The sequence below is a fragment of the Myotis davidii genome, unplaced genomic scaffold (genome assembly GCF_000327345.1).
Source record: "Myotis davidii unplaced genomic scaffold, ASM32734v1 scaffold162, whole genome shotgun sequence".
Classification (NCBI taxonomy): domain Eukaryota; kingdom Metazoa; phylum Chordata; class Mammalia; order Chiroptera; family Vespertilionidae; genus Myotis; species Myotis davidii.
In genome coordinates, this window is record NW_006300036.1 from 2,231,374 (window position 1) to 2,242,817 (window position 11,444).

The following is an 11,444-nucleotide window of genomic DNA, read 5'->3' on the forward strand; positions in this document are numbered from 1 at the left end:
AACACCTTTCAGGAGAGAAACCAGCAAAATACCAAATGCTATTTTGCCCAATGTTGGAGTATATGTTCTTGGAAAACGAAATACTACTGTAAGGCACTTATTCATTTATAATTTGGGCCATGAGTACTGACATACAGTATTCAGAAGTTTCCTAATTTACATAGAGAAAAATGTTTCTTATCCATGGGGCAAAATTGAAAAAATTTTGCATGAGAGATAAGGAGAGAGTATTAGTGAGGGAGATTGAATAATTGAGGGAGACATACATTTCTAAATATTCTGTAAATTGTTGATCTCAAATTAACACTTAGGCTGTCTTTTAACATAATGTGTTGAGATTGAGACTAAAGAATTAAAATCAAAGAATAAGCCCAGAAATCCCACTGATCGCACTGCTTTGTCTCTGATTATAAAATTAATAAGTTGTATGAAAATTCTTTCCTAAAACTAATTTAAATGTAGCATTTAATTATGAAATGTCCTTTATTCCAGATGAATGTCTAAAAGTAAAATAGTGTAAGATACAGTAACAAAACAAAATCCTCAAGTAAAAGAGAGGATTATTATGGTACCCCAATTAAAAATATATAGCATATTAATTGAAATTACATTAAATCCCTACTTTCTGTTTTACAGTAGTTCATCTCTTCACTAAATTGCTATTGCATAATGTATAATGAGAGAAAATATAATACATTTTCTTATTATAAAAAAGAGTTTAACTTTTGGTTCTAAGGCTGCAGATAGCATTCATTTGGAATATTTAGAATGATTTACAACAGCTTAATTATTATGCTAATATCCTGTGGAGTACTGGCATTGTATATTGAAACTGAGAAAGGAAAATTTAAGGCACTTCCTGACATAGGAAAATATTGGATTACAAGAATAGTCTTGCAGGAAAAGTGAGTGATAGAAGCTTAATCACCAGGGACATACAAAAGTCAACAGTACTAAAATATTAGAAGTTTTATTTTAGGAAGCAGTTTTCTCCTGCTGGGGTGTGTATGTGGACTGAATTGCTTACTTGATCTTTCTTAATCTCCACCGGCCATTTTCATGCCTCAATTTGACTACCCAGAGCAGCATTCTTAACATTTGCGATGGTACTATTGATCTGATGCTGCCCGACTCTCTGACATTTGCTTACACGAGAAAAAATATGAAAACAATTTTAATGCTGCTCTCTTGATAGCTGCCAGTTAAAATACATCATTTATCTGATGCTCACCACCCCTTAAAATTACAAAATAATTCATAATAATCTGTGACTAAACATAGAAAACCAGTATATGGAACACAATTTATTTTAGTGAGTGGCTTTACATTGCAACTTTCAGATACCGTGTGAGTTCATTAAAGCAATTATGCCTTAAATTCTGGAAAGACACGACTGGTTTGGTCATGGTTAGTGTTAGTGATTTCCTGTGGTGAGGTGTTTATGATAGTAGCATAAACCCAGCATGAAGTTACATTTGCCTGGGGGCTGTTTGTAACTTAAGTGCTTGCTTTTTTATTTTTCTTTTTTTGACATTTGTTCATATTCTTCAGAAAGAAAGTGTATTTTTGTTGTTTTCTTTGACCAATCTTTACATAAAAACAAAGGAGTAGAACCTAGGAGGGAGGCTTAGAAATGAATGTTACAAATGTGCCTGCCAGAAGACATAGAATCTTGCTGTCTTTGGCCAAACAGCCTATTGTTTTGTACTACATGCTCCTAATGCTGAGATGATTTAGATTTTCCTTTTCCTTAGGAGTGGTATTCTCTAAATTAATATTTCTCTGCTATAGGCCAAGAAGTCATGAAAAAATACTGCTTTGAGAATCAAGAAATATTTGTTTGTCAAACTTCATCTGAAGACATTTTTCCATTGATTTTTAGAGAGAATGGAAGGAAGTGGGAGACAGAGAGAGAAACTTCAAAGTAAGAGAGACACATCTATTGGTTAGGGCCAGGAATCGAGCCTGCAATCAAGCTACGTGCCCTTGACTGGAGTCGAACCTGGAACCTTTTGATCCGCAGGCCAAAGCTCTATCCACTGAGCCAAACCGGCTAGGGTAGAATAAGGAACCTTTCAATGTTCATTTAAGCAGATAAGGTACTTCCTTGCATGTTAATGGTATCTATTTGAGTTAAAAAGTATGTGTATATATTGGATTTTATTCAGCAAGAAGAAGTCATAGCTCTTGCTTCTCTTCTTTGTATAAAAATTTGGATTCTGTAATGGAACCTCTAACAGTTCCACTTACATCTCTGTCAAGGATATTGATTGTACACTAATAGCAGTGCACACAGGTTGGAGAAGTTTCCTCAATATGACAGAACAAGAACTCAGCTGTTGTTGGATCTGCCTTTGAGGATCCGTACATGTGGAACACATGGGGGCTTGAGGAACTGCTCATTCTACTTTGCTCAGTTACAGTTGGTTTGAGGGTTGTCTAATCCTGACGGGTCTGCTTTTCTCATATATCACACAAATACTGTCGATGCATATAATTATACATCTTTTTAAGACAGTAATATGGTTACAATGATGTCTAGAATAAATACTCGCCTAACTCAAAGTTCAGTTTTCAAGAGTCTAAGCTGGAAAACAAGGCTGGTTTTCTGCTTTACATTTTTCCTCTTTTTTTTTTCTCCTTCTGAAAGTGATTTCTCTTCATTCATTTGGACATGTTTTGAGTTCCAAATACCAAGTATAGTAAGGGAGACAGTTGGTGATATCAGATGTCATGCTTTATTTACATGTATTGTCTAATCTTAAGTTAGATAAGAATACATCAATTTTTGTAGATCTTTTCACTGGCAAAGTTAAATGTACTCAACAGAACAGCGAAGCTTTAAATAAGCCCTGTGACATACTTACAATCTCTGTGCTTAAAAGATTATGCATTGTAAATCTTTTGATAGAGGCCAAAATTAAATAACCATGAATTATTCAGTGACAAGCTGAAGGATTCAAGTGTAGATTGGTTCAGGGTACTATTTGTTAAAGCTAAGCAAATAAGGAGGGCTTGGCACCCTGCCCCCCTCTGTTTGTGGGTTGTGACTTTTCAAGCATTCTGAACCATGCCCTTTCCCTCAGCGAACACTAGTGCGGAGTAGTCCAGTAACTCAGTTAAGAAAGGCAGCATAGTCTTGGAAACTTGGCGTTTTTGGACTGGACCCAGGGAAATCCCTGGGAAATAAGAAAACAGCATTGTTTACATATGAGAAAGAAGCTTATTTATAACACATTAAAGCATTTAATCCATTTTGCAAAGCATAATTAAGTAAAGTAAACACCAACTTGGAAAACAGAATAGCAAATAAATAAAAACCAGATTCAGTTCTAGCAGGGTAGTGTGCCTGTAACCTACCTTGGGGTACACTTGCTATTATCAGATATTTGTCAATCTAGGCACAGTCGGTGGAGTCAGACAGACTTGGGTAGAATCCTACTTGGCAGCTTGCTAGTTGTGTGGGCCTGGGAAATTTGCTTAACTGCTCTGAATCTCAGCGTGCTCAGGCGCTATACTGTTTAATGACAAAATTATATTCCTAAGAGTTATCCAAATTGATACCGCCTTTCCTCGCAGACATCTGATTGGAGAAGTTTGCTGTAATTATTTTTTTCATTGATTCTGAATGTCATTGCCCTCCTTTCAGAAGAACTTAAAGCAGTGTGCCTGCTCCTTCTCCCTCTGCCCCACAATCGCACTTCATTGATTTTTTTCTTTTTTTCTTTTTTGATTTTCACTGATGAGTCTACTACCAATAGTACTTCCTGGAGCAGATTTCTGAAATAAGTATCTATATTTAAGTTCTTTCTGTGGTACACTGAGTGTGAGGTTTTTCTATCCATTCAATGCATTTAATATTTTATTGAAGGCTTACTCTGTGCAAAATTTTGTGCTGGATGCCATAAAAGCAGTAAATCAGCATTGGCCATGTTTCTATTTCACAGAATGTGTAATAAGTAATATAGTAGGGGAGTATATCAGTAAGTATGGTAAGAAAAAAGAGTATGCCAAAAAATAATCCCAAAGTATGATTTGATGAAATTTAGATAAGTATTTAGTATAATAATAATAATAATAATAATAATAGTTGATGTCTAGTTGATGTCTAGTGCTGGTTCACTATCTGTCTATACTTTTCTAAATATTTTGCATGTCTTAACTTATTTGATTCACCTGTAAGTTGGTGAAGGCGCTACTATTATAATCTTCATTTTACAGATGAAGAAAATGATTTTTTCAGGGTAGAGTAATATCACAGTCGTGGAGCAGTCCCTTAGGAAAGCGTGCTTGATGCCATGGTTCTAGTCAGGCTCCTGTGCCTTCTGTCATCCACACACAGGAACCCTGTCCAGTGTGGCCACCCAAGGAGCACCATCCCAAAGTGGAACCAACTCCGTATAGGTAGGTGGAGGTTTTTGTTTAGTTACCAGAGACCCGGTGCATGGGATTCATGCACTGGTAGGGGCGTGGCCTGTGGGGATCGGACCACGGCTGGAGCATCGCTCATTTCAGTCTGCCAAGCAGCTGTGGACCTGCATTCTGAGCAGCTGCTCCCTGGTCTGGCATTTTCTGTGGAGCCTGAGCACTCCCCTCTCCAGGGGACCTGGTTGGGGCCAGGCCCAGAGAAAATAGCACCGAGAGGCGCAGAGTAGGACTCAGTCCTGTAGTGACCTTGAACCCACCTCCCAGCCTCCAGGGTCAGCTCTGTGAAACTGGCAGTGGTGCTGCATGGCCTGGAGGCATCAGGAGGAGGCGACAAGGAGCGAGGAGGAGGAGCTTGTGGCAGGGAGGCGACAATCTCAGCCTGAGTTCCTGCCCATTGGCCTGGGGGTTGCAGCAGGAGCAGCCGCTCATTCTGGTCAGCTGAGTGGCACTCCCACTGTGGTAGCACACTGACCACCAGGGGGAAGCTCCTGCATTGAGCATCTGCCCCCTGGTGGTCAGTGTGCATCATAGTGACTGGTTGACCGGTTGTTCTGGTCATTCTGCCATTCTGTCACTGGCTTTTATCATATAGGATAATAACAGAAAAGGACTCTTAAGTACAAGTGAATTGTTCAGGTAGCAATTCCTAGAGAAGGTAACTTCGGAAAAATTACTAAAAGAGCAGATGAAATATTTTTTTTGGTAGTATTCAATTTTCTTGATAATTCATGTAATATAATTTACAATTTGATAACCCTTTTATACAGTAAACTTTTTTCAGCCATTCAATATGTTTCCCTGTATTAAGACCGTAAGAATTTCATATTTTCAAAGATCATCTTAACAGGTAATAATCATTGCTGAATATAATTGATAGTAGCACTTACTAAGTGTGACCAAGCATTTAATAGTTTTTTTTTTCTTTATCTCCTAGAACTGAAGGAAAACATGTAAATGCCTTGCCTGCTTTGGTCAAGTTTTAGAATTAATTTATTATGGAAAATTGATTGAGACAATGGAGTTGTCATATGTTACCATGTTGGTCTCAAAGGTCCAGTTAATGTTTAATAATGTTTATATACCTGACATGAAAAGCCCTGGATTGACTTGATAATGTCTAACAGCTGCTAAGATCTGGTACTTTTGTAATGGCTTCAAAGGGAGTGGATCAAAAAGGAATTCTTTAATAGAGTACTTCACACATTAATATCCTTTGGAAGAACCAGTTCAATTGACTACATTTTGTAGATAAATCCTCAAGTTCATCTAAGAAACTGATGTAACCCCTACTGCTGTTCAAATGTAACAAGGATGTAAATGAGATAAAGAATGTGTGTACTTTGCCAATTGTACATGTGAATGTATTAATATTCTTAATTCTGTGGCTTCTAAGAATTGTTTCTGTAAAATGGTGTTAGATTAAAAAAAGTTTAAATGTTACACTTGTGGAGACTTTTACATCTGAAAGCTTTTTTATATATATTATCTCATGTAATCTTCACAGTAGCCTTGTATTACTAGAATAATAAGTACCATTATTTCTATGATAATAATAATTATTTGTAATTCAGAAAAATAAGTAATTTAACTCAAATCCAACAGCTAATAAAAACAAGGCCAGGAGTAGAACTTAAGTCTTCTAATTTTCACACCAATTTATTCACCACTTTGATTTTATTAGAATTCAAAACAAATAACAGCATATTATACTTAATAACCTTGAACTTCAAAGTTTTCAGCTATAAAATGAAGATAATATTAACTCTCCTACTAATTTCACAAGCTACCCTTAAATATGAATTAAACCTCCAACTACTAATATGAATTAATATTTCACAAAACAGTTTATAGGTCATTTAAATTTTGAGAGCTTCTTCTTTCTCTACATATATCCATTTACTTCCAAATGGATTGCATACACTTTTTAAATTTGACAAAGGTGCAGCGGTTTCTATGCTCATGTTCTACATGCAATACAGCTCCTCCAATTTAGATTTTACTTCTCATGGTGAGGACTCAAAGGAAGCGAGAGTTAGGAACCATTAGCCTGGTCCAAGAATAAGAGTGATGGGTTAGGGAGGTGTGATTCCCATGTTGCAGAAAGCCTTCTCTGAATTTCATTTCAGGCTACTTTGCCAATCTTGGAGAGAGAAAGAAGTAACAAAACATCCTTTAATTCTTATGATGTATGATAACTCTTTTTTCCCTGGAGATCTGCATAGTTTCACTTTAAAAATCCAAATTCTATCATTTGCATAAAATCTTAGAATGTTTTAGATGTTAACCTAAAACGTTCTAAAATTTATGCAAATTCAAACCCTGGCCAATGTAGTTGGAATGTCATTTTTTACACCAAAGGATTCAGTTCCTGGTCAGACACATACCCAGGTTGCAGATTTTGACCTGGTCAAGGCACATGGGAGAGGCAGCCTATCAATGCTTCTCTGTCACATTGATGGATGTTCTCTCTCTCTCTCTTTCTTTCTCTCTTTCTCTCCCTCCCTCTCTCGAAAATTTTAAAAAAAAAGTAAAAAAAAATTCTGCAAATTCTTGACCAATCATTGCTCTGGCTTCTGGGTTTATACCAATTTTCATCCTGTGTCAACCTTAATAAAGAACTTTATCCCTTTCTCAAAAAATCAAATTAGTCAAGGCTTTTAGGAAATTTTTACTAGAATTAGCAGATTAACTTGAAGACTTGTGTGTTACTGAAAGAGGTCAGATAATACTACTCAGTCTTCTCTCAATCTCTTATTTTTTTCTTCCTTTCACGCTCCAGTTTTTTGCTTTTTTTGTTGTTGTTTGTTTCTCTTTCTCACCCACTTCTGGTCTTAAGCATCTTCCCTTGTTTGACTATCTCCTGAGATCTCAGTCTCCACCCTGATGGCTCAATAGAAACGTAACAAAATATTTCTTTCAAACCACTGCAGGGTTCTCATTGAGAAATTCAGATGGAATTTTTTTCTCAAGATTATTACTTAGTCATATCACTAAAATCCCATTTAAGACATTGTGAGCATAAAGGAGCACAATGATTTGTACCACATGAAAGAAAAATTGAACGCAAACTTGGATGTAGGACATTTCCCCTCCTCCAAAGAGGTACTATTAGTTGCACAGAATTGAACAATTACCAGCAACAACAGCAGCAGCAGCAGCAGCGATAAGAAACAGCCACAGTGTGGTCTAGTCCAGACCAGTTTATCATGATGCGTGACAACCAGAAAACCAGGGATTATGCAACCGGCATGAAGGAAGAGGCCAACAACTTTCTCTTCTGGGTGTTGGGCTCAATGCTGATATCAAGAACAGGAGACTCATTGTATCTGCCTTAGCACAGGGCCGGCGCTATCCTGTGATCTGGTGAGTCAGTCTCAGTGCCTGGAGTGGGAAAGAAGGATGCTGCTATGGGTTAGATAGGAAGATTACATCCAGGAGCAAACATGAGACATTCCCTAGGGACTTCCTGAGTGAGTCAGAAGGCGTTTTGAGTGTGAGCTGGGGTTTCCACCCATGCAGTGGATAAGCCCTAAGCCTGAAAACTGTCATCCTACCTCTGCTTTTGTGACATTATTACACTCCTAAACACACATGGGTGGTGCTTGTATTGTGCCTAGCTAACAGTTAGCCAAGGACCTCCTGCTCATTTCAATAAAACCTGTGCTTTCTTTCAGGAGTCACAAGTGGATTGGAACGTCAATGCCACCTTTTCCCTAACGGAGTTCAAACTCTACTTGACAGTGATTTTCTTGCAGTCTCAGAGCCCTGGTACTTTCATTGAATGGTTATAACTAAAAGAATATTCAAAGTAAAGGGAAAAGCCAAAGGCATCTAAAACATTTGGGAAAGTTTAGTTGTATTTTAGTAACTTGTGTGCCATTTCCACTATCTCCTTTGTTACTACCTTGGTACTTCCTGAGGATTAACGTTTTAAAATTGTCACCAGGAACTTTGTAATTATAGTGAAACTAGTAGCTGGGGACTAATTATTCAGTTTATGAATTACCTGTCCAGCCCTTTTTCCTCCTCAATAATTCCCTTTCCAATTTTTGGCATTCATTATTTTATGTATGACACTCACGAAATATAACAATAGGAAATGTAATAGGTAACATTTTTAGATACTTAGGATCTAGGTGATTTACATACCTTATATATTTTAATCCTTAGGGAAACCTTGAGATTATTACTTATATTAGTACCCTACTTTGTGTTTAGATCTAAGGAAGATTAAATTCTCTAATCTCCCTTAGGTAGCAAACACCAGTGCTAGGATTTTTCTGGAACCAAAAGACTTTACTATTAATTACTATGCTATATTGCTTCCACAATTTCAATAATAGGAAATAGGAATGTGATTGTGGAGAAATAGACAAAAATTGTTTTGCATATTAAAACCTCTGGTGGTTTTGTAATTTGCCGTTAGGTAAATTGGAATTACATGTCCCAGAATTTCTTCCCTGTAGGGTTGGTAAAAAGAGATATTAAAGAGATTTGGAAGGCAGAAGCAAAAGGTTAGCTATGATTCCCTGAAGGCTGGTGTGGATAGATTCAGTGAGACAGATACAGAGGCGCCGGCTGATCTAGCTTGCCCTCATTTTCTCCAGTCTCTGTCTCCTGTTCTTTCTGACTGTTTGGCATATTTAAGAGCAACATGGACTAGAGTGGAAAGAGGGACAGGACAGGGAATAGAGATTAGGCAAGGGACATTTTTTTCTGTGTGTGTAAAAAGACCGTTTTATAGGACTTTGTAAGAATTTGGCTTTTACTGAAAATAAAACGAGAAGCCATGGGTGCTGATGGGCCTTGCTGGAGCTTTGTGAGGGCCTTCATGTGATCCTTCTCATTTTTTTAAAGGCTCACTCTGGCTCTTAAGGTGAATAAAGCTGGGACACAGGTAAAGCTGGAGGTACCACTTCATATGGGGAATGCTCCACATGCAGATGGCATTTAAAGTCAAGGGACAGAATGTGATCACTTGGGGAATGACTATAGGCAGAGTCAAGAGGTGGGAAGGCGGCCCTGGGGCACTCCTCTTGGTATGAGGTAAAGACAAATCAGCAAAGGAGACCTCAGGAACATGCTGTGCAGCAAGAGAACCAAGATACTATGATGTTCTGAATGACAAGTTTCCATGAAGGAGAGAGTGATCAGCTTGTTAAGTGGTGCCAATAAATTGAGTAAGGTGAGTAGCAAGAATTGCCTGCAAATTAATCAGTTGCTTACTATTAAAAATGAGCCAACATTACCAAAAAAATACAAGAATGAGACAAAATATAACAAACAGTATTATTATTTCTTCCTATAAAGCCCCAGCACCTCCTTTTGATCAACCTCTATTTATCTGGAGATGTCAATTCAGAGAGGACATATCTACAAAACCTTTCCAATTCTTGTTGGTAGAATAGTTCCACCACCCTGTGTTCTCCAAGCATTTTATTCATAGATCCGTTGTGACATTTACCACAATGAATTACAGTGAATATTTAAAACATGTCTTTCTCTTATTGCAGAATGTAATCTTTTAAGAAGCATCATCTCTATATTATCTTGTATTCTCAGAGTCTGGCACATAAAGGGTTACCAGATGAATGAATGTGCTCATATATGATGGAAAGAGGTTAAATGGAGATAACAGTTATGGTGTACCTAATATATGTTAGTCATCTGGCATGAAAGTTGATATTTTGACAGTAAGTCCTTCCATTATTCATCTAATCACCTAATTTCAGCCACCTTTTATATATTAGAACACTCTTGTTCATAGCATTAAGCATGCTCACGCACACGCGCGCGCACACACACACACACACAGTAACATATACGTAGGGAGAACTGGAATTTGAAACATATCTGACCTCAAGAGGAATGATATACAGTACTTTCCTTTCTTGATGTCACTATTAATATGGCTACTTATCCTAAGGATGCATACATACCAGCTCAGCCCCTTAGTAGACACGGAGACATCCCCTTGGTCATTATCGTCATTTGCAGAAGCAGCAGCATTCACCTTATCTTCTTTAAAATTCTAACCTTTATATATGTTTATGCTAAATGCTTTTTAATGAATATTTTTTTAAAAAGTAAAAGGTATCAAGCCTCAACTTTCTTTCCCTTGTCAGCCAGCCTGCAACTTAAGTATCTTTGACTATTCTAACTTGATTCCCAATTCTGTTTTATTTTCACATAGAAATAGCCCAGATTTCTTATATTTGTACTAGAGACCTGATGGCACAAAATCTGTGCGAGAGTAGGCCTTCCTTCTCCTGGCTGCTGACACTGGCTTCCCTTTAGCACTCAGGACCCGGGCTTTCCTCCGGCCGCTTGCAGGCACCCGGGATGTGGGCTTCCCTTGCAGACCGGGCTTTGTACGGATATGGAAGGGCATCTGGAAGTACATCCGGTCTAATTAGCATATTACTTTTAAACAAACATCTTGGGACTATAAAAACAGTACGATACCACACCGGGTGTATTTCACGCATGTATACTTATGAACCTTCAGATTTCAGAAGTGACTTTAGTCATCTTTAGATTATAAATATAAGAGACTAGAATCAATCAAGATTCATAATTCAGAGGCAGTTTTGAAAAATACACATTTTCAATGATCTCTGATTCTGATTCAAATAACATAGAAAGACCTGAGGCCCTTTGGCTAAAATTTATTCTATATATCTGAAATATCTTCAGGACATTATTTAGATTTACTAAGAACCTTTGGCTGACCCTGGCCAGTGTGGCTCAGTTGGTTGTGCTGTACACTGAGAGGTCATTGGTTCAATTCCTAGTCAGGGCACATGCTGGGGTTGCTGGCTTGATCCTTGGTAGGGGGAATGCAGGAGGCAACCAACTGATGGATGTTTCTTTTTTAAATTTCTTTATTGATTAAGGTATTATATACGTGTCCTTATCCCCCCATTTCCCCCCACAACCCCACTCATGCCCTCACCCCCCTGATGACTGTGTCCATTGGTTAGGCTTATATGCATGCATACAAGTCCTTTGGTTGC